Here is a 22,572-nt window from a genome sequence, read left to right on the forward strand (position 1 = left end):
TTTGCTAGGGACATAACCCATATCCACATGACCACTTCATTCTTTCACTGGTCATATGGTTCAGACTCTGAGAACATCGAAGGGTTATCGGAGCTGTACCATTGGGACAGCCTTCACCTGAACTGCGCTAGGACCAGTGTCCTGGCAAATCGTATAACGAGGGCATTAGAAAGGGCTTTAAAGTAAATAGTTGCGGGGTGGGGGGGGAGGGGTACAGGTAAGGAAACATTTAGAAAGCTAATGTGGAAGGACAAGATAATAGTGCAGGGTGACGATACAGGTAATGATAACCAGAATGTGGCAGGAAGGGACAGGGTGTACTAACATAAGAGTGCACCAGCAAATAAGGTCAGAGTAGGGAAAAATGATATCAAGACAGAATTAAAGGCTCTTTATCTGAATGCATGCAGCATTCATTACAAGATGGATGAATTGATAGCACAAATAGAAATAAATGGGTCTGATATGATAGCCATTAGAGAGACATGGTTGCAAGGTGACCAAGGTTGGGGACTAAATACTCAAGGGTATTTGATATTTTGAAAGGATAGGAAGAAAGAAAAATGAGGTGGAGTAGCTTTCTTAATAAAGAATGAGATCAGTACAGTAGTGAGAAATGACCTTGGCTCGGAAGATCAAGATATTGAATCAGTTTGGGTGGAGATAAGAAATAGCAAAGGAAAGAAGTCACTGGTGGGAGTAATTTATAGGCCCCATAACAGTAGCTACACTGTAGGATAGAACTTAATTCAAGAAATAATGGGGAGTTGTAGGAAAGGTACTGCAGTAATCGTGGACAATTTTAGTCTTCATGTAGATTGGATGAATCAAATTGGCTAATGTAACCTGGAGGATGAGTTCATAGAGTGTATTAGGGACAGTTTCTTAGAACAATACGTTCTGGAACCAATCCAAGAGCAGACTATTTTAGACCTAGTAATGTGTAATGAGTCAGGATTAATAAATGACCTCATAGTAAGGGATCCTCTGGGCAAGAGTGATCATAACATGATAAAAGTTCACATTCAGTTTGAGGGTGAGAAGTTTGGGTCTGAAACTAGTGTCTTAAACTTAGATAAAGGCAGTTACAAGGGTATGAAGACAGAGTTGGCTAAAGTGAACTGGGAAAATAAGTTAAAAGGTAAGACAGTAGAGAAGCAATGGCAGACATTTAGGGAGTTATTTCATAACTCTCAAGAAAGATATATTCTATTGAGAGAGAAAGACTCTGTCCAAAGGGACCTGGGTGTCCTTGTTCATGAGTCACAAAAAGCTAGCATGCAGGTGCAGCAAGCAATTAGGAAGACAAATGGTATTCATCGCAAGGGGTTTTGAGTACAGGAGTAAAGAAATCTTTCTGCACCTTAGTGAGATCGCACCTGGAGTACTGGTCTCCTCATCTAAAGAAGGATAGAGGGAGTGCAATGGCGGTTCGCCAAACTAATTCCTGGGATTGTCTTATGAGGAGAGATTGAGGAAACTGGGCCTGTATTCTCCAGAGTTTCGAAGAATGAGAGGCGATCTCATTGAAATGTACAAAATTCCTACTGGACATGACAGGGTGGATGTAGATAGGATGTTTTCTCTGGCTGGTGTATCTAGAACCAGGGAACATAGTTTCAGAATAAGGGGTAGGGCATTAAAGACTGAGATGACGAGGATGTTAGATTGGCACCACAGACAGGTAGCCGAAAATCTGAAACTTTCTTTGGGGATTTGGATAATCCAAAGGAACTGCTCAGTAAGTCTTCTCTGATCAAGGCTCAGCAAGCTGATCCAGAGTTAAATGAAGTGGCACAATTGGTTCTAACTGAAGGTGAAGCAAAGGGAGTTCCGGAAAGCTACTATATTAAAAATGGGATTCTGGTGAGGAAGTGGAGACCTCCTCACAGACCTGTGGATGAAGAATGGACAGTTGTTCACCAGGTAGTGGTACTGCCCAAGTATCACCGTGAAATATTAAGGATAGCCCATGAAATTCCTATGGCGGTACATGTGAGGATCCGGAAGACCCAATCATGTATAGGTCGACAATTTTACTGTCCAGCTCTTTCCAAGGATGTGTTGCACTTTTGTAAAACGTGCCATATGTGCCAGATTGTGGGAATACCCAACCTGCCATAAAACTTGCACCTCTAATTCCAATACCAGTTATTGGGGAACCATTTAGTAGGGTGTTGATAGACTGTGTAGGACCTTTACCGAAAACAAAAGCGGGACACCAATATATACTGACTATCATGGATATGGCTGTTTGGTTCCCAGAGGCCATTCCCTTGAGAACAATTTCTGCTAAGGTAGTGGTAAAGTTAACCCAGTTCTTCACTAGATATGGATTACTGATTGAGATTCAGTCGGATCAAGATTCCAATTTTATGTCTAAAATTTTAAAGGAAGTTATGGGTAATCTGGGTCGAACACAGTTCAAGTCTTCAGCCTACCACCCACAGACACAAGGGGCTTTAGAACGGTACCATCTGATCCGCAAAACGATGATCAGGACATATTGTCATGAATATCCCCATGATTGGGATAAAGGGTTAGAATGTCTTTTGTTTGCCACCAGGGATTCATCTAATGAGTCTACAGGTTTTAGTCCTTTTGAATTAGTTTATGGACATGAGGTAAGAGGTCCTCTAAAACTAATCAAAGAAAGGTTTTTAGAACAGAGGAACGAATCTTCCATGTTAGATTATGTATCCGTGTTCCGGGAGCGGTTCACAACAGTCTACAAAGTGGCTCAGGAATGTCTAAAAGTTTCCCAAACAACTATGAAAAAATGGGTAGACAATCATGCCAAGACCCAAACATTTCAACCAGGGAATGAGGTGTTAGTATTACTGCCTTTACAGGGTGAACCACTGAAAGCACGGTTCAGTGGTCCATATGAAGTGGTCAAAAGAATTGGTGAAGTAAATTAGTTGATTGACATCCCAGATCGCCAGAGAAAGAATCAGCTGTGTCATATCAATATGTTGAAACAGTATCATCGCTGGGAGGAGGATAAGCCAGCACAGGAATGGCAGGTAGTAGGGAGAGTGAAGGATGAAACGTATAGTGAGCATGAGGCAGAAGGAGGCCCAGACACTATCCGGTTAGCTAATACTGAATTATTAGGGAGATTGGACACTATGCTTTCATATTTAGATGCAGAACAACGAGAAGACCTAACAAAGCTGCTCACAGCATTTATAGGGGGTTGTAGGAACAAACCAGGGTGCACAACCTTAGCCATACATGATGTGGATGTAGGAGAATCCTTTGCTATAAAACAGCATCCTTATCACTTAAGTCCACAGAAACAGGCCCAGGTGAAAGCAGGTATCCAATACATGTTGGAAAACAACCTAATTAAACTCAGTCAAAGCAGCTGGAGTTCCCCAGTCATGTTAGTGCATAAACCTGACAGTTCAACTAGATTTTGCATAGACTACAGAAAGGTTAATGCAGTAACAAAGGCAATTCCTCGCTTGGAAGACTGTATTGACAGAATGGGCCATGCCACATTTCTTACAAAAATAGATTTGTTAAGAGGATACTGACAGGTTCCTTTAACACACCAAGCTAAAGAAATATTGGCCTTTGTGGCACCAGATAGTCTTTCCCAATGCCGAGTGATGCCATTCGGGCTAAAAAATGTCCCAGCCACTTTTCAGAGACTAATGAACCAAGTGGTAGCCAGTGTTCATAACTGTGTGGTTTATCTTGATGATGTGCTTGGTCTACAGTGACACTTGGAAGAACAACTTGGAACAATTAGAAACTCTGTTTAGAAAATTACAATCGTCTGATTTAGTGATAAACCTTGCCAAAAGTGAATTTGCAAAAGCGAGGTAACCTACCTCAGGCATATCGTAAGGCAAGAACAAGTGATGCCAAGAACTAGTGTTGCCAAGAACAGCAAAAGTACAAGCATTGATGGAGTTCTCCACCCCTAAGACTAAGCGAGAAATCATGAGGTTTTTGGGGATGTGTGGTTTCTACTGCAAGTTTATAATAAGTTTTAGTGCTATAGCTGCTCCACTGATGGATTTAGTACAAAAAAAGAAAACCAAGGTAGTGTGGTCAGGGGAGTGCCAAGCATCTTTTGAGAGGCTGAAAGCCATTTTGATTAATGAAGCAGTGTTGGCTGCCCCAAATTTCACTAAGCCCTTCAAGGTAGCAATTAATGCTAGTGACCTGGGTATTAGTGCAGTCCTGTTACAAGATGATGAATCGGGCATAGAAAGGCCAGTGGGATACTTTTCCAAAAAGCTAAACTGACACCAAAAGAGATAGTCAACAGTGAAAAAAGAAACCCTGGCCTTATTACTAGCTCTTAAACATTTTGAAGCCTATGTCCACCATGACTACCGAGAGACACAGGTATATACTGACCATAACCCTTTGTGGAAAAATTCAAAAACCAGAATGCCAGACTATTCCGAAGGAGTTTACTATTGCAACTTTATCACTTAAAGATTATCCACATTGCGGGGAAAAATAACGTAATTGCAGATGCTTTGTCTAGGATTTTACTTTGCTTTGAGTTATCTGACTGTATTAGTTACAGGTAAAGAGTGAACGAGATTCTGTTTTTCCATACTTTGTAATGAAACACATTTTAAAATTGCATTTCATTTCTCCGAGGATGGAGGTCTTATGAAACTGCTCCTTGTTTTTTAAATTTTTTTTTGATGGTTCATGTGTTAGAATTGTGGAGATGAATTCATTTAAGACTGGAGAGATTTCATAGATGTTGGACTTACTTTTTGTTTGAAGGGTCACTGTTAGGTCTTGTTTGAAAGCAAACCTTTCCTGGATGTCACATGTCTTAAGCTCAATAAACAACTGAAACCTTGGTGACTTGGGGGAGATGTTTACAGTGAAGTGACATGTCAAGATTTATGAGGGTCAGGAGTTAGTTTTGCTTCTGAGATATTATTTTGGTTCAGTTGGGATGTGGACTGTTGTTGAAGGTAGTTGGAGATCAGCCTGCCAAGAGAACAACATCCAGCTCATCTCGTTCCTCCTGTCTCTGTGAAAGCCTGCAAAAAAACAGTGTGTGGGAGCAAAAAAATCCTGAGATGCTCCTGGAAGGCCTGCTAGATTAATTCTCGATGCCGCCTGAAAAAAACTGCTCCAGAAAAGATCCCCATGACCCATCTACTTGGACTCGGATGCCAGTCTGTATGCCATTTTGGGACACATCCTATCTCATCCTTTGTCTTCAAGAATTAACAAGTATTTGGCCAAAGTATTCTTTGTTCTTTTTTGTAAAAGAGCTCTGCAGAGAAAATGTCTTTATTTTTTTTTTAACCAGTGTGTATGTTTGTGTGTGTATGTTTGGGCTGAGGTAAAAAAGGGAACTTTCATATTTCAATCTGTGTGTTATAGCTTTGCTTAGTTACTGGATAAGTCTTGTTTTTTAATAAACTGATAACTTTTGTTGTTTATTCAAGAATCCTGGTTGGTGTATTTTATTCTGGATGAAGATTAGAGTAAATGATTGACCATATCGGTAACCGGGTAAACATTTAAATATGTGTTGTGACTTGTGGAGAAGTGGAACTGGAAAAGACAGTGCACTCCTCCCACCTTGGTCATAACAAAGGGTTTTCACTCCATCAATGTACAGCTCATTTGCAACCACAAAAAAATCATCATGTATGTTTGTGCAAGATGCTCAGGGAGCTGCCATGATTATTCATCCTGCATAGTCAAGCCTCCCTGAGATATTCATGCCTCAAAGCAGATGTCTCCTTAGAGACACGGACTATCGACAGAAAAGCTGGCTGAAAATACTTGGGAGGTGCTCAGCCAATGATGCCCAGGAGAGGTACAACAGAAGCCACCTGACCACCAAAGCTGTGATAGAGCAAGCAATCGCGATGTTGAAGATGCACTCCAGGTGTCTCGACAGATTTGGGGTGTCCTTCAGTATATACCAGCCAGGGTGTCTAGAATGATTGTGGTCTGCTGTACCTTGCACAACATAACGCAGCAGTGAGGACTGGAGCTCGGGGAAAGGAAGATGCTGAGAGCTCTGCCTGTTCAGAGGAGTAAGAGGAGGAGCAACATGAGGAGCAATAGGAGGAGGTGGAGTGTGATTTGGCAAGGGCAATAGCAGCAGCACACAGAGCTGCTGGGGATACCTGATTTAGGCATGGTTCATTTAGACTTGATGCAATTTGACTGTGGACTGATATTCCCGGCTCTAACTGAGATTGCTGTAACACTCCAGCTTCCATCCTACCCAGCTTCCACACTCACCCCCACTCCCACCTTCACCCTCACTCCAACCCTCACCCTCACTCCCACCCTCACCTTCACCCTCAACCCAGTTTCCATCCTCACCCTCACTTTCACCCTCAGCCCAGTTTCCATCCTCACCCTCACTCCCACCCTCACCCTTACTCCCACCCTCACCTTCACCCTCAACCCAGTTTCCATCCTCATCCTCACCCTCACTCCCACCCTCACCTTCAACCCAGTTTCCATCCTCATCCTCACTCCCACCCTCACTCCAAACCTCACCCTCATTTCCACCCTCACTTTCACCTTCAACCCAGTTTCCATCCTCACCCTCACCCCTGTTGAGAACTGGGTGCAGTCAGTACAACCCAGGGGGCTTCTGTCCTGCGTGGCAGACCGGCGGAGTTAGGCTGGTTACATTCAGGCCTAGTTTCTGAATTGAAAGCCTGTGTTTAATTTCAGCGGCTCCTCTGCGGATCTTTGCACAGTGCAACCCAGAACAGGAGCAAGGGGTTGGTCTGGGGGCGGGGGAGTGGGTTGGGGAACCGAGAATGAGCTCACATGTGGAGCAGCAGCAGACTGCATTGAGGAAAGCCCTCTGTGCAAAGTAGTTGCTATAGTTCCCAGGAGGTTGGCCTAAAAACAAACCACACCCATTGGTTGAAATCCAGCAGAGTGTGAATTGGTGGAATACTTCAGTAAGTTATTGTTTTTTTTTCTCATTTCCACTTCCAAAGATGTTGATTCTTGCTGAGGTTCTGTCTCTGGGACTCCAAACACTCTCCTGCATTTTAACCTATTAGTGAACAATGAGTGTTGTGGACTTTTCAATGACAGGGAGTCATCAGGCTAAGCAGGGAAGAAAGAATTTCATCTGTCTCCCATCTGAATTCCCTCCACACACCCCGACCCCCCCCACTGCCCCACGACCCCCCCCCACACACCTCGACCCCCCCTCACTGCCCCACACACCCCAACCCACCCCACTGCCCCACAACCCCCCACACACTTCGACCTCCCCCCACTGCCCCACATCCCCCCACACACCCCGACCCCCCCACTGCCCCACAACCACTCCACACACCCCAACCCCCCCACTGCCCCACACCCCCCCACACACCCCAACCCCCCCCACTGCCCCACACCCCCCACACACCCCGATCCCTCCCCCACTGCCTCACACACCCCGATCCCCCCCCACTGCCTCACACACCCCGGCCCCCTCTACTGTCCCCCATCTCCTACATAACTCCCAAGCAAGAGAAACCCTGCTTATTGTGTATTGGTGTGTGGGTGTGGGTGTGTGGACGGGTGTGTGTGTGTATGGGGATGTGTGGGTGCATGTGTGTGCGAGCGTGTGCTGGTGTGGGTCTGTCTGTGTGTGCGCATGTGGGTGTGTGGGTGTATGCGTGGGTGGGTGTGTGAGTGTGGGTGGGTGTGTCAGTGTGTGTTTGTATGTGTGTGTGAATGTGTGGGTGTGTGCAGGAATGTGTGTGTGTATGTGGGCATGTTTGTGTATGAGGATGTGTGTTTGCATGGGTGTGGGTGTGTGTGTGTCTGTGGGTGTGAGTGTATGAGGGTGTATATGTGTGTGTTTGTGTGTGGGTATGAGTGGTAGGGAAACTATTGGAGAAAATTCTGAAGGAGAGAATCTATCTCCACTTGGAGAGGCAAAATTTGATTAGGAATAGTCAGCATGGCTTTGTCAGAGGGAGGTCATGCCTAACAAATTTGATTGAATCTTTTGAGCATGTGACCAGATGTGTAGATGATGGTAGTGCAGTTGATGTAGTTTACATGGATTTCAGCAAAGCCTTTGACAAGGTCCCCACGTGGGAGACTTATCAAGAAAGCAAATGCACATGGGATACAAAGTAACTTGATAAGGTGGATTCAAAATTGGCTTCGCTGTAGGAGACAGAGAGTGATGACAGACGGCTTTTTTAGTGACTGGAAGCCAGTGTCCAGTGGCATACCACAGGGATCTGTGCTGGGTGCCCTATTGTTTGTCATTTATATAAACGACATAGATGACTATGTGGGGGGTAGGATCAGTAAGTTCGCGGATGACACAAAGATTGGCCGAGTGGTTAACAGTGAAATTGAGTGTCTTTGGTTACAGGAAGATATAGACGGGATGGTCAAATGGGCAGAAAAGTGGCAGATGGAATTTAACGCTGAAAAGTGTGAGGTGATACACTTTGGAAGGAGTAATGTGACACGGAAGTATTCAATGAATGGCCTGACATTGGGAAGTTCCGAGGAACAAAGGGACCTTGGCGTGTTTGTCCATAGATCGCTGAAGGCAGAAGTGCAGGTTAATAGGGTGGTGAAAAAGGCATATGAGACACTTGCCTTTATCAATCGAGGCATAGATTACAAAAGCAGGGAGGTCATGTTGGAGTTGTACAGAACTTTGGTAAGGCCACAGCTGGAGTACTGTGTGCAATTCTGGTCGCCACATTATAGGAAGGATGTGATTGCACTGGAGGGGGTGTAGAGGCGATTCACCAGGATGGTGCCTGGGATGGAACATTTAAGCTATGAAGAGAGGTTGGATCGGCTTAGGTTGTTTTCGCTGGAGCAGAGAAGACTGAGGGGTGACCTGATCGAGGTGTACAAGATTATGAGGGGCATGGACAGGGTGGATAGGGAGCAGCTGTTCCCCTTAGTTGAAGGGTCAGTTACTAGGGGACAGAAGTTTAAGGTGAGGGGCGGGAGATTTAAGGGGGATTTGAGGAAGAACTTTTTTACTTAGAGGGTGGTGACAGTCTGGAATGCCCTGCCTGGGAGAGTGGTAGAGGCAGGTTGCCTCACATCCTTTAAAAAGTACCTGAATGAGCACTTGGCACGTCATTACATTTTTTACAATCTTTTTTTGTATATATTTCAGTTCATCTTAGTTTGTTCAGTTTGCTCACCCACTGTTTTTTTCAGGTTGTTTTTCTTCAGGTTTGCACTTGCTGATGTTCAATATTCAGTATATTCACACCTAATCTGTACTAATGCTTTGTCTTTCAACACACCATTAACATATTGTTTGCCTTTGCTCCGTGACCTTTTGGTCAGCTATGTGGCCTGGTCCAATCTGCACCTTCTCCTTTGTTATCTCTTGCCCAACCCCCACCTCACTTGTTTATAATCTGTGACTTTTCTAATATTTGTCAGTTCCGAAGAAGGGTCACTGACCCGAAACGTTAACTCTGCTTCTCTTTCCACAGATGCTGCCAGACCTGCTGAGTGAATCCAGCATTTCTTGTTTTTGTTTCAGATTTCCAGCATCCGCAGTATTTTGCTTTTATTACATTCAAGGCTATGGGCCAAGTGCTGGCAAATGGGATTAGGTAGACAGGTCAGGTGTCTTTAATGCATCGGTGCAGACTCGATGGGCCGAAGGATCTCTTCTGCACTGTATTATTCTGTGATTCTGTGTGTGGGTGTGAGTATGTGTGTGTGTGTGGCTGTGTGTTTGCATGTATGTGGGTGTATGTGTGTGTGGCTGTGTATGTGTGAGCGTGTGTGTGTATAGGGGGTGTGTGTGCGTGCGTATGTGTTGGGGGTGTGTGTGTGGGTATGTGTGTGTGCGGGGGTGTGTTGTGTGATCCAGTGTTAATCGTGGATGTGGTCCAGGAGCTTCCCCAGGCACAAGTTGTTAGAAGCTTCAGGATGGAAGGAGAGATTATTGAAGTATTTTTAATCTAAAATAAATTATAAGCATTCATGTAGCACCTTTCTTGACTTCAAGACATCCTTAAGCACTTCACAGCTGGTGAAGTATTTTTGAAGTGTAGTCACTGTTGTAATGTAGGGAAACTGAGCAGCCAATTTGTACACAGTACGATCCCACAAACAGCAATGAGAAAATCTATTTTGTTGTTGTTGGTTGAGAGATAAGTATGGACCATAACACTGGGGATATCTCCCCTGCTCTACAATGAATAGCACCATGAGATCACGTACCACCTGAGTGAGCAGATGGGGCCTCAGTGAACATTTTCATTTGAATGATGGCACCACTGAGTGTGCAGCACTCCCCCAGTACTGCACTGGAGTGCCAGCCTAGATTATGTGGCCAAGGTGCTGGAGTGGGACTTGAACAACATTCTAACTCAGAAGAGAGTGGGCAGCTCACTGAACGCCTGAGACTTAGAGGAAAAAGAAAGTGATTTTGGGGTTGTGCATATACCAGAGACCAATCAGACTATTTTGTTTCCAGAAAGTACCTCAGGAGTCACTGCCGAGCTCCAAGCGCACTCCAATTCATAGACCCTTCACCTCCAACTCTACCCCAGCTCACAGAGAAGCTCCACTTCTGTACTGTGCCTTTTAATGCCAGTCCCAACTGCAGCTCTTCCCGAGTACTGCAGTTTGGTTCAGGATATTATACCCCTGAACTATCTCCAGGACAGCAATTTCCACTTGCAGTCCAGATCTGGAATGAAAGAAGAGGGCATGGTAGGAGCTGCAGCTGGGACCAACATGTAGTATGCAAGTATCTGCCCTTTGGTAAAGTATAACAGATACTGTGGCCCAAACTCATAAGCTACCAAGTTTTAAAGTCAGGACATAAAAACTGTTTCATTTGTATAGACTGGGCTCGGCTCGGCAGCAGGCTCAACCCAAGCAAGTGTCTGTGCAGTAGTATACATCCTGTCACGATCCTGTTATTTTTTCTCTTCTTGGGAAATAAGTGGTGCGCCTTTAAGGCAGCAAAAGATCAGTACTTCTTTAAGGCAGCCAGCTTCATACATTACTGAGTGAAAGTGTATCTTGGATAGAGCCATAGAGAGAGGGAGAACAGAACATACAATGTTGCCCTTTGACTTTGAAACTGGCTGAAAAAAAACTGTTTTGTTCAGAGACAGAAAGACAGCTGTGTGTTCACACCTGAAAGGAGGGCTCTCAGACCATTTAAACTGAAGGACGAGAAGTTTATTATGCTCTCTCAAAATTCTAAAAAGTCATGCCAGGTTAATTATTTAAAAAAATAATAACAATTGTTGATCTGCCGCATTCATTGCTGGAAAAAGAAGAGTAACACTTCAACTGCTGAACTGGACTGCTGAATTTCCTATCATTGAAGGTCTTGTTTTTTTCCCATCTGACAACTGCGAAGACTTCAAGCAACCTTGGACTGTTTCTACATTGAAGATTCCATTTCGTCAGGAACATAAATCTGCCAAGACTTTATTTAGTTTAGTTTAGAGATACAGCACTGAAACAGGCCCTTCGGCCCACCGAGTCTGTGCCGACCATCAACCACCCATTTTATACTAATCCTACACTAATCCTATATTCCTACCACATCCCCACCTGTCCCTATATTTCCCTACCACCTACCTATACTAGGGGCAATTTATAATGGCCAATTAACCTATCATTCTGCAAGTCTTTGGCATGTGGGAGGAAACCAGAGCACCCGGAGGAAACCCACGCAGACACAGGGAGAACTTGCAAACTCCACACAGGCAATACCCAGAATTGAACCCGGGTCGCTGGAGCTGTGAGGCTGCAGTGCTAACCACTGCGCCACTGTGCCGCCCATTGTTATTAAGGTCCTTTTAACTGCAGCCTGTTCCGGAAGGGAGCGGTCCCTTTAACTGCAGACTGTTCAGGAAGGGAGCGGTCCCTTTAACTGCAGACTGTTCCGGAAGGGAGCGGTCCCTTTAACTGCAGACTGTTCAGGAATGGAGTGGTCCCTTTAACTGCAGACTGTTCCGGAAGGGAGCGGTCCCTTTAACTGCAGACTGTTCGGAAGGGAGCGGTCCCTTTAACTGCAGCCTGTTCAGGAAGGGAGCGGTCCTTTTAACTGCAGCCTGTTCCGGAAGGGAGCGGTCCCTTTAACTGCAGACTGTTCAGGAAGGGAGCGGTCCCTTTAACTGCAGACTGTTCCGGAAGGGAGCGGTCCCTTTAACTGCGGGCTGGTCAATAACCGGCCTCCATGGTAACTGTGGACTACAACTCCCGGCAGCCTCCTGGTTGCTGCGCATGCGTATCTCTGTCTGCCTGTAGGCCCCGGCTGAGGTGGGAGTTGCGCCGGTTGGGAGTTATCACGGCCTCTGGCCGGATTAGGGAGAGACGCTTCATCCCGGCTTCTCTGCTTGGTAAGTGTCCGGGATCATTGGTGGCTTTTAGCAGCTTTAACCGTTCCAGCGGGACTGGCTCCGCACTCGGGCTCTGCCAACCGGTGGGAGGAAGAATGTGAGGGGTAAATACCCGGGAGAATATACCCGGGGACGGGGGTTAAATACCCGGGGTAATGTATCCTGGGACGGGGGGTGGTAAATACTCGGAAGAAAATACCCGGGGGCGGGATAAATACCCGGGAGAAAATACCCAAGGACGGGGGGGATAAATACCCGGGCGGAAATACCCGGGGGGGGGGGGGGAGAGGAGATAAATACCCGGGGACGGCGGGTAAATACCCGGGAGGAAATACCTGGGGATGGGGATGGATGGTGGGGTGGTTGGGGGGGGGGCGGGTGTGGGTAAATACCTGAAAGAAAATACCCAGGGATGGGGGGGGGGGGGGGGGTGGTAAATACCTGGAAGAGAATACCCAGGGAGCAAGTACCTGCAAAGAAATAGCCAGGGACGGGGGGGTGGGTGGCAAGTACCCGGGAAGAAATAGCTGGGGACGGGGGGGGGGCAAGTACCCGGGATGAAATAGCCGGGGACGGGGGGGGCAAGTACCCGGGAAGAAATAGCCGGGGACGGGGGGGGGCAAGTACCCGGGAAGAAATAGCCGGGGATGGGGGGGGGGGGGCAAGTACCCGGGAAGAAATAGCCGGGGGTGGGGTGGCAAGTACCCGGGAAGAAACAGCCGGGGGTGGGGTGGCAAGTACCCGGGAAGAAATAGCCGGGGGGGGGGGGCAAGTACCCGGGAAGAAATAGAAGGGGACGGGGGCAAGTACCCGGGAAGAAATAGCCGGGGACGGGGGGGGGGGGGGCAAGTACCCGGGAAGAAATAGCCGGGGACGGGGGGGGGGGCAAGTACCCGGGAAGAAATAGCCGGGGACGGGGGGGGGGGGGGGCAAGTACCCGGGAAGAAATAGCCGGGGACGGGGGGGGGGGGGGGCAAGTACCCGGGAAGAAACAGCCGGGGACGGGGATGGGGAGGGCAAGTACCCGGGAAGAAATAGGCGGGGGGGTGGGGTGCGGGGGGGCAAGTACCTGGGAAGAAATAGTCGGGCCCATGTACCCGAGAAGAAATAGACGGGGAAGGGGGGGGGGGGCAAGTACCCGGGAAGGAATAGCCGGGGACGGGGGGTGGGGGGGGCAAGTACCCGGGAAGAAATAGCCGGGGACGGGGGGGGCAAGTAACTGGGAAGAAATAGTCGGGCCCATGTACCCGAGAAGAAATAGACGGGGGGGGCGGGGGGCAAGTACCCGGGAAGGAATAGCCGGGGACGGGGGGTAAGTACCTGGGAAGAAATAGCCGGGGATGGGGACGGTGGGGCAAGTACCTGGGAAGAAATAGCCGGGGACGGTGGGGCAAGTACCTGTGAAGAAATAGTCGGGCCCATGTACCTGGGAAGAAATAGACGGGGACGGGGGGGGGGGGCAAGTACCCGGCAAGAAATAGACGGGGACGGGGTGGGGTGGGGGTGGGGGGGGGGGCAAGTACCCGGCAAGAAATAGCCGGGGACGGGGTGGGGCGGGGGGTGGGGGGGGGGCAAGTACCCGGCAAGAAATAGCCGGGGACGGGGTGGGGCGGGGGGGGGGGGGGGCAAGTACCCGGGAAGAAATAGCCGGGGACGGGGGCAAGTACCCGGGAAGAAATAGCCGGGGGCGGGGGTGGGGGGGCAAGTACCCGGGAAGAAATAGTCGGGGACGGGGTGGGGGGGGGGGGGCAACTACCCGGGAAGAAATAGTCGGGGACTGGGGGGGAGGGCAAGTACCCGGGAAGGAATAGCCGGGGACGGGGGGCAAGTACCCGGGAAGAAATAGCCGGGGGGGTGGGGGGCAAGTACCCGGGAAGAAATAGCCGGGGACGGAGGGGCAAGTACCTGGGAAGAAATAGCCAGGGACGGGGGGTGGCAAGTACCCAGGAAGAAACAGCCGGGGACGGGGGTGGCAAGTACCCAGGAAGAAACAGCCGGGGGCGGGGGGCAAGTACCCGGGAAGAAATAGCCGGGGATGGGGGGGGGGGGGGCAAGTACCCGGGAAGAAATAGCCGGGGACGGGGGGGGGGCAAGTACCCGGGAAGAAATAGCCGGGGACGGGGGGGGGGCAAGTACCTGGAAAGAAATAGCCGGGGACGGGGGGACGGGGGGGGGGCAAGTACCCGGGAAGAAATAGCCGGGGACGGGGGGGGGCAAGTACCCGGGAAGAAATAGCCGGGGACGGGGGGGGGGCAAGTACCCGGGAAGAAATAGCCGGGGACGGTGGGGTGGGCAAGTACCCGGGAAGAAATAGCCGGGGACGGGGGGGTGGGCAAGTACCCGGGAAGAAATAGCCGGGGACGGGGGGGGGGGGCAAGTACCCGGGAAGAAATAGCCGGGGGCGGGGGCAAGTACCCGGGAAGAAACAGCCGGGGACGGGGTTGGGGGGGCAAGTACCCGGGAAGAAATAGCCGGGGATGGGGGGGGCAAGTACCCGGGAAGAAATAGTCGGGGACGGTGAGTGGCAAGTACCCGGGAAGAAATAGTCGGGGACGGGGTGGGTGGGGGGGGGGGGGGGGGCAACTACCCGGGAAGAAATAGTCGGGGACTGGGGGGGGAGGGCAAGTACCCGGGAAGAAATAGGCGGGGGGTGGGGGGCGGGGGGGCAAGTACCTGGGAAGAAATAGTCGGGCCCATGTACCCGAGAAGAAATAGACGGGGACGGGGGGGGGGGGGGGCAAGTACCTGGGAAGAAATAGTCGGGCCCATGTACCCGAGAAGAAATAGACGGGGAAGGAGGGGGGGGGGGGGGGCCAAGTACCCGGGAAGGAATAGCCGGGGACGGGGGGTGGGGGGGGCAAGTACCCGGGAAGAAATAGCCGGGGACGGGGGGGGGCAAGTACCTGGGAAGAAATAGTCGGGCCCATGTACCCGAGAAGAAATAGACGGGGGGGGCGGGGGGCAAGTACCCGGGAAGGAATCGCCGGGGACGGGGGGCAAGTACCTGGGAAGAAATAGCCGGGGACGGTGGGGCAAGTACCTGTGAAGAAATAGTCGGGCCCATGTACCTGGGAAGAAATAGACGGGGGGGGGGCAAGTACCCGGCAAGAAATAGCCGGGGACGGGGTGGGGGGGGGAGGCAAGTACCCGGGAAGAAATAGCCGGGGACGGGGGCGGGGGCAAGTACCCGGGAAGAAATAGTCGGGGACGGGGTGGGGGGGGGGGGGCAACTACCCGGGAAGAAATAGTCGGGGACTGGGGACGGGGGGCAAGTACCCGGGAAGAAATAGCCGGGGACGGGGGGCAAGTACCCGGGAAGAAATAGCCGGGGGGGGGGGTGGGGGCAAGTACCCGGGAAGAAATAGCCGGGGACGGAGGGGCAAGTACCTGGGAAGAAATAGCCAGAGACGGGGGGTGGCAAGTACCCAGGAAGAAACAGCCGGGGACGGGGGTGGCAAGTACCCAGGAAGAAACAGCCGGGGACGGGGGGTGGGGGGGCAAGTACCCGGGAAGAAATAGCCGAGGATGGGGTGGGGCAAGTACCCGGGAAGAAATAGCCGGGGACGTGGGTTGGGGGGACGGGGGGGAAGGCAAGTACCCGGGAAGAAATAGCTGGGGACGGGGGGGGGTGGGGGGGGGTAGGCAAGTACCCGGGAAGAAATAGCCGGGGGGGGGGTGCGGGGCAAGTACCTGGGAAGAAATAGTCGGGCCCATGTACCCGAGAAGAAATAGACGGGGAAGGAGGGGGGGGGGGGGGGACAAGTACCCGGGAAGGAATAGCCGGGGACGGGGGGTGGGGGGGGCAAGTACCCGGGAAGAAATAGCCGGGGACGGGGGGGGGCAAGTACCTGGGAAGAAATAGTCGGGCCCATGTACCCGAGAAGAAATAGACGGGGAAGGAGGGGGGGGGCGGGGACAAGTACCCGGGAAAGAATAGCCGGGGACGGGGGGTGGGGGGGGCAAGTACCCGGGAAGAAATAGCCGGGGACGGGGACGGGCAAGTACCTGGGAAGAAATAGTCGGGCCCACGTACCCGAGAAGAAATAGACGGGGGGGGAGGGGGGCAAGTACCCGGGAAGGAATCGCCGGGGACGGGGGGTGGGGGGGGCAAGTACCCGGGAAGAAATAGCCGGGGACGGGGGGGGGCAAGTACCTGGGAAGAAATAGTCGGGCCCATGTACCCGAGAAGAAATAGACGGGGAAGGAGGGGGGGGGGGGGGACAAGTACCCGGGAAAGAATAGCCGGGGACGGGGGGTGGGGGGGGCAAGTACCCGGGAAGAAATAGCCGGGGACGGGGGGGGGCAAGTACCTGGGAAGAAATAGTCGGGCCCATGTACCCGAGAAGAAATAGACGGGGGGGGGCGGGGGGCAAGTACCCGGGAAAGAATAGCCGGGGACGGGGGGTGGGGGGGGCAAGTACCCGGGAAGAAATAGCCGGGGACGGGGGGGGGCAAGTACCTGGGAAGAAATAGTCGGGCCCACGTACCCGAGAAGAAATAGACGGGGGGGGCGGGGGGCAAGTACCCGGGAAGGAATCGCCGGGGACGGGGGGCAAGTACCTGGGAAGAAATAGCCGGGGACGGTGGGGCAAGTACCTGTGAAGAAATAGTCGGGCCCATGTACCTGGGAAGAAATAGACGGGGGGGGGGGCAAGTACCCGGCAAGAAATAGCCGGGGACGGGGTGGGGGGGGGAGGCAAGTACCCGGGAAGAAATAGCCGGGGACGGGGGCGGGGGCAAGTACCCGGGAAGAAATAGTCGGGGACGGGGTGGGGGGGGGGGGCAACTACCCGGGAAGAAATAGTCGGGGACTGGGGACGGTGGGCAAGTACCCGGGAAGGAATAGCCGGGGACGGGGGGCAAGTACCCGGGAAGAAATAGCCGGGGGGGGGGGTGGGGGCAAGTACCCGGGAAGAAATAGCCGGGGACGGAGGGGCAAGTACCTGGGAAGAAATAGCCAGAGACGGGGGGTGGCAAGTACCCAGGAAGAAACAGCCGGGGACGGGGGTGGCAAGTACCCAGGAAGAAACAGCCGGGGACGGGGGGTGGGGGGGCAAGTACCCGGGAAGAAATAGCCGGGGATGGGGGGGGGGGGCAAGTACCTGGGAAGAAATAGTCGGGGACGGGGGGGGGGGGGCAAGTACCTGGGAAGAAATAGTCGGGGACGGGGGTGCATGTATTTGGGAAGGCACAGTGGTTAGCACCGCAGCCTCTCAGCTCCAGTGACCCGGGTTCGATTCTGGGTACTGCCTGTGTGGTGTTTGCAAGTTCTCCCTGTGTCTGCGTGGGTTTCCTCCGGGTGCTCCGGTTTCCTCCCACATGCCAAAAGACTTGCAGGGTGATAGGTTAATTGGCCATTATAAATTGCCCCTAGTTTAGGTAGTGGTAGGGGAATATAGGGACCGGTGGGGATGTGGTTGGAATATGGAATTAGTGTAGGATTAGTATAAATGGGTTGTTGATGGTTGGCACAGACTCGGTGGGCCGAAGGGCCTGTTTCAGTGCTGTATTTTAAAATAAAAAACAATAGTTGGGGACGGGGTGGCATGTACCCGGGAGGAAATAGCTGGGGATGGCGGGGTGGGGTGGGGGGGGCAAGTACCCGGGAGGAAATAGCCGGGAATGGGGGGGGGGGTAAATACCTGCCAGAAAATATCCGGGGAAAGGGGGCAAATACCTGGGAAGAAATAGCCAGGGACGGGGACAATTATCTGGGAGGAAATACTCGGGGACAGGGGGCAAGTACCTGGGAGGAAATACCCATGGCCGGGGGACAAGTTCCTGGGGACAGGGAGCAATTATCTGGGAGAAAATACCTGGGGTCAGGGGGAAAATACCCAGGGACAGGGGGTGATTATCTGGTGATGGAGGTCATTTTCTGGTGTTGGGGTAAATAATTGGCTGGAAGGAGAGGAGTAAGTACCATGCGAAGGGGTGGTGAGAACAAGGGGTCAGAAGTCAGTGAGGGTTGGGGGTGGCGGTGTGGGGGTGAGGAACTGGTAGCTGAGCAGAGGGGTGTGGCGGTGTGGGAGTGAGGAGTTGGTAGGGAGTGGCGGTGTGGGAGTGAGGAGCCGGTAGCTGGGGGAGAAGAGAAGGGTGGGAGCCTTTTTTCCTTCGAGCAGAGAAGGCTGAGGGGGGACCTAATTGAGGCATAGATAGGAAGAAACTTTTTCCTTTAGCGGAGGGGTCAATAATCAGGGGGCATAGATTTAATGTAAGGGGCAGGAGGTTTAGAGGAGATTTGAGGAAAATTTTTTTTTCTCCAGAGGGTGTTTGGAATCTGGAACACACTGCCTGAGGGGGCGGTAGAGGCAGGAACCCTCACGACATTTAAGATGTATTTAGATGAGCACTTGAAACGCCATAACGTACAAGGCTACGGGCCAAGTGCTGGAAAATGGTATTAGAATAGGTAGGTGCTTGATGGCCGGCACAGACACGATGGGCCGGAAGGCCTGTTTCTGTGCTGTATGATTCTACAACTCTCATACCTGGAAGTGATATAAGTGCTCGTGGTGGATACCTGGTGATGGAGCTTGTGGAATGCGTAAAAATCTCAATGGCGGGTGTTTATTCACCATTGAGTGAGATATTGGGAAATGTATTTTCTAGGGTCTCCTGATTGGTGAGAGAATCCAGTCAGTTGGATCTGTGCTCTGCTCTGGGGGCTTCTTTGAGACATGGTGAACCACGTTGGTATCCAAGGTACTCTGAGCTGTGTGTAGCCTGACAACCTCTAATTTGTACAGCACTGGTTTGAAATATGTAGTCAGCACTTTATTGACCATTTAAGGGACATCTGTCCCAGTTATTGATTTATAATCCGCACATACTACAGTTCAAGAAGGCAGCTCACCACCACTACCTTTTAAGACAATTAGGTATGGGCAATAAATGCTGGCCTAGCTGCTCACATCCTGTAAATAGAAAAAATAAAATCTGTACTGGGGACCATTGTAACATTTTGGTGTTTCTTCAATGACTGCAGGTTAGGCTTATATTCAACCCATGTGTCAAAATGGTTCTTTGTGATTGTGGTGTTCTCATGCAATGGAAGGGTATCCTCTGGCCCACATGTGAGCTGAATTTTTGGTAAATGGTGGGGGAGGGGTATTGGCTTGTGCCATGGATGTAGACAAGTTAGTCAATTATCTTTTGTGGGGAAGTTCTTGGAATCTACCATTAAGGACAGGGTGACTGAGAAATTTGAGCAGATTAGAAGAGACCCAACATGGATTTGTAAGTTATGCAGTGAACCAAACTTGATTTTTAAAGGAAGTAACTGAAGTAATGGGCTGGGGAATGTCTATTTATGTAGTTTATAAGGACTTGCAACAGGCATTTGATAAGATTCCACATAAGATTGTTGGATAAAATTATAGACCAAGTTAGCTAATTGGTATGACAGTAGAAGGAGTAGAGATAATGGGTATGTAATCTAATTGGAAAGAAGTAACTAGTGGTGTCGAATGAGATCTGTAGTTGAGGCCCCAGTATTCACTATATTAATGATTTAATTACACAATACAGAGCCACATATCCAAGTTTACCAATGACGCAAAAGTTGGTGGCGTAGTAAATGGTTTAGACGGGAGCATAAAATTACAAAAACGTTGATTGAGTGAGTGGTTGAAACTGAGGCAAATGGATTTCAATGCAAGTGCGGTCATCCATTTTGGAACAAAAAGGATAAATCAGTGTTTTTTTTTAAATAGAGAAAAGCCATGAACAATGGAGGTCCAAAGATATTTAGGGATCCATGTATGCAGATCACCAAAATGTAATGGGTACGAAAAATAACCAAAAAGGCTGATGTGTTGTTGGTCTTGAGGGCTAGAATATAAAAGGCAAAAAGTTTTGCTATAGCTACACAAAGACCAATTCTGGAGTACTGGGTACAGTTCTGGGCACCGAGCCTTGGAAAGGATACATTGGCCTTGGAAGGAGCGCAGCACAGATTTACCAGAACATTACCCGGGCTCCAAGGGTTAGATTATGAGGATAGATTACATAAACTATGCTTGTATAATATGGAAGATTAAGAGGTGGTTTGATTCAGGTTTTTATGATTTTGAAAGGCATTGATGGGGCAGAGAGAGAGAAATGTCTCTGGCATTGGGGAAATAAAGGACAAGGGGACATAATCTTTAAAATGAGGGCCAGGCCATTCAGGAGAGGGAATTGTAGCTTCCTTCAGGGTGGTAAAGTATGGAACACTCAAAAAGCAGTAGATGCTAGATTGATGGATTTTTTTTTTTACAAGACAAGGTTATTAAGGATTATGGAGCCAAGGTAGGTGGATGGAGTTAATTTCGATTTCAGCTGTTATCTTGCTGAATGGCGAACAGGTTTGAGGGGCAGAATGGCCTACTCGTGTTCCTCTGTCTCGTTATCAAATCCCCTGGTTAAACTGTTTTTGATGAAACCTCGTAACTTGGACTTCTATGTCTGGAACATAATGTATCTGGTGCCAGAATCCTGCAGAGGTCCTTCATGTCAGTCATGTAATTGAAGAAGAAACGGAGACTTGGAAAGACTGCTGTTAGGCTAGTCATGTGGAGCTGAAATAATGATGAAGGTCCTATGGGAGAATATGCTTCAATGTTCCAGGGCTCCGTAACTATCATGAACTGGTTGCAGAGGCAGTGAGCTGCTTCATCTCCAACTGATGGAACCACCATTTGGTCAAGAATAGTATGTGTCCATGTTATGGTTAGGAGGATTCTGGTGGTGCATTTGCTTATTGCATGCTGATTTGTGCTGCAATCATGTTGCTCATGAGGAGCTCCCAAGGTTCAAAACCATGCTCGTCAGTTGTCTAATGACCAATTTTTTATTTTGTTTGTTCGTGGGTATAAGTGTTGCTGGCTAGGCCAGCATTTATTGCCTGCCCCTAATTCCCCTTGAGAAGGTGGTGGTGAGCTGCCTTCTTGAACTGCTGCTGTCCATGTGGGGTAGGTACACCCACAGTGCTGTTGAGGAGAGAGTTCAAGGTTTTTGACCCAGCGACAGTGAAGGAACAGTGATATAGTTTCAAGTCAGGATAGGATCATAGGAAATAGGAGCAGGAGTAGTCCATTTGGCCCATTGAGCCTGCTCCACCATGGCTGATCATCGACCTCTACGCCATTTTTCCCACTATCCTCATATCCCTTGATATCATTAGTATTCAGAAATCTGTTGATTTCTGTCTTGAACATGCTCAATGACTGAGCCTCCACAGTCCTCTGGGGTAGAGAATTCCAAAGATTCACCACCCCCTGAGTGAAAGAAATTCCTTCTCATATCAGTCTTAAATGGTCTGCTCCTTATTCTGAGACTCTGTCCCCTTGTTCTAAACTCCCCCGCAAGAGGAAACATCCTATCCACATCTACTCTGTCATGCCCTGTAAGAATTTTGTAAGTTTCAATGGGATCACCTCTTATTCTTCGAAACTAGAGAATACAGGCCCAGTTTCTGCCATCTCTCTTCATAAGACAATCCCACCATCCCAGGGATTAGTCTGGTGAACCTCTGTTGCATTTCCTTTTTGGCAAATATATCCTTCCTTAGATAAGGAGACCAAAACTGTGCACAATACTCCAGGTGTGGTCTCACCAAGGCTTTATGCAATTGCAGCAATACCTCTTTACTCCTGTACTCAAATCCCTTTGGAATGAAGGCCAACATACCATTTGTCATCTTTATTGCTTGCTGCACTACCTTTTAGTGACTCTCGTCCAAAGAGACCTGGGTGTCCTTGTTCATCAACACTTCCCAACCTCTTCCCATTTAAGAAATACTATCTTTCTGTTTTTTCTACCAAGTGGATCATTTCACATTTATTCACATATTCCATCTGCCATGTTCTTGCTCATTCACTTAGCCTGTCCAAAACCGCTTGAGGCCTCCTTGCATCCTCCTAGTTCTGTCATCAGCAAATTTGGAAATATTACATTGGGCCTCCATCCACATCATTTATATAGATAGTGAGCAGCTGTGGCCCCAGCACTGATCCTTGCGGTACCCCACGAGTAACAGCCTTCCATACTAAGAATGACCCATTTATTATTGCTCTGTTAACCAATTCTCAATCCATAGCAGTATATTACCCCCAATCCCATATGCTCTAACTTTGTTTACTAACCTCCTGTTTGGGACTTATCAAAACTTTCTGAAAATCCAAATACACCACATCCACTGGTTCTCCTTTATCTGTGCTACAAGTAACATCCTCAAAACACTCTACAGGCT

The 22,572-nt window shown here is 49.7% G+C and overlaps 1 protein-coding gene across 1 annotated transcript in view; it reads left to right on the forward strand.

The window, feature by feature from the left end:
- Window positions 1-12,244: 12,244 nt before the first annotated feature.
- LOC137382878 (serine/threonine-protein phosphatase 4 catalytic subunit-like) overlaps window positions 12,245-22,572 on the forward strand; it is a 52,858-nt gene continuing 42,530 nt past the window's right edge. The window contains exon 1 of the mRNA XM_068055430.1: window positions 12,245-12,338. The gene's annotated coding sequence lies outside the window, so the exon portion shown is untranslated. The remainder of the gene's footprint in view (window positions 12,339-22,572) is intronic.

This window comes from Heterodontus francisci, chromosome 23, assembly GCF_036365525.1.
Source record: "Heterodontus francisci isolate sHetFra1 chromosome 23, sHetFra1.hap1, whole genome shotgun sequence".
Lineage (NCBI taxonomy): Eukaryota > Metazoa > Chordata > Chondrichthyes > Heterodontiformes > Heterodontidae > Heterodontus > Heterodontus francisci.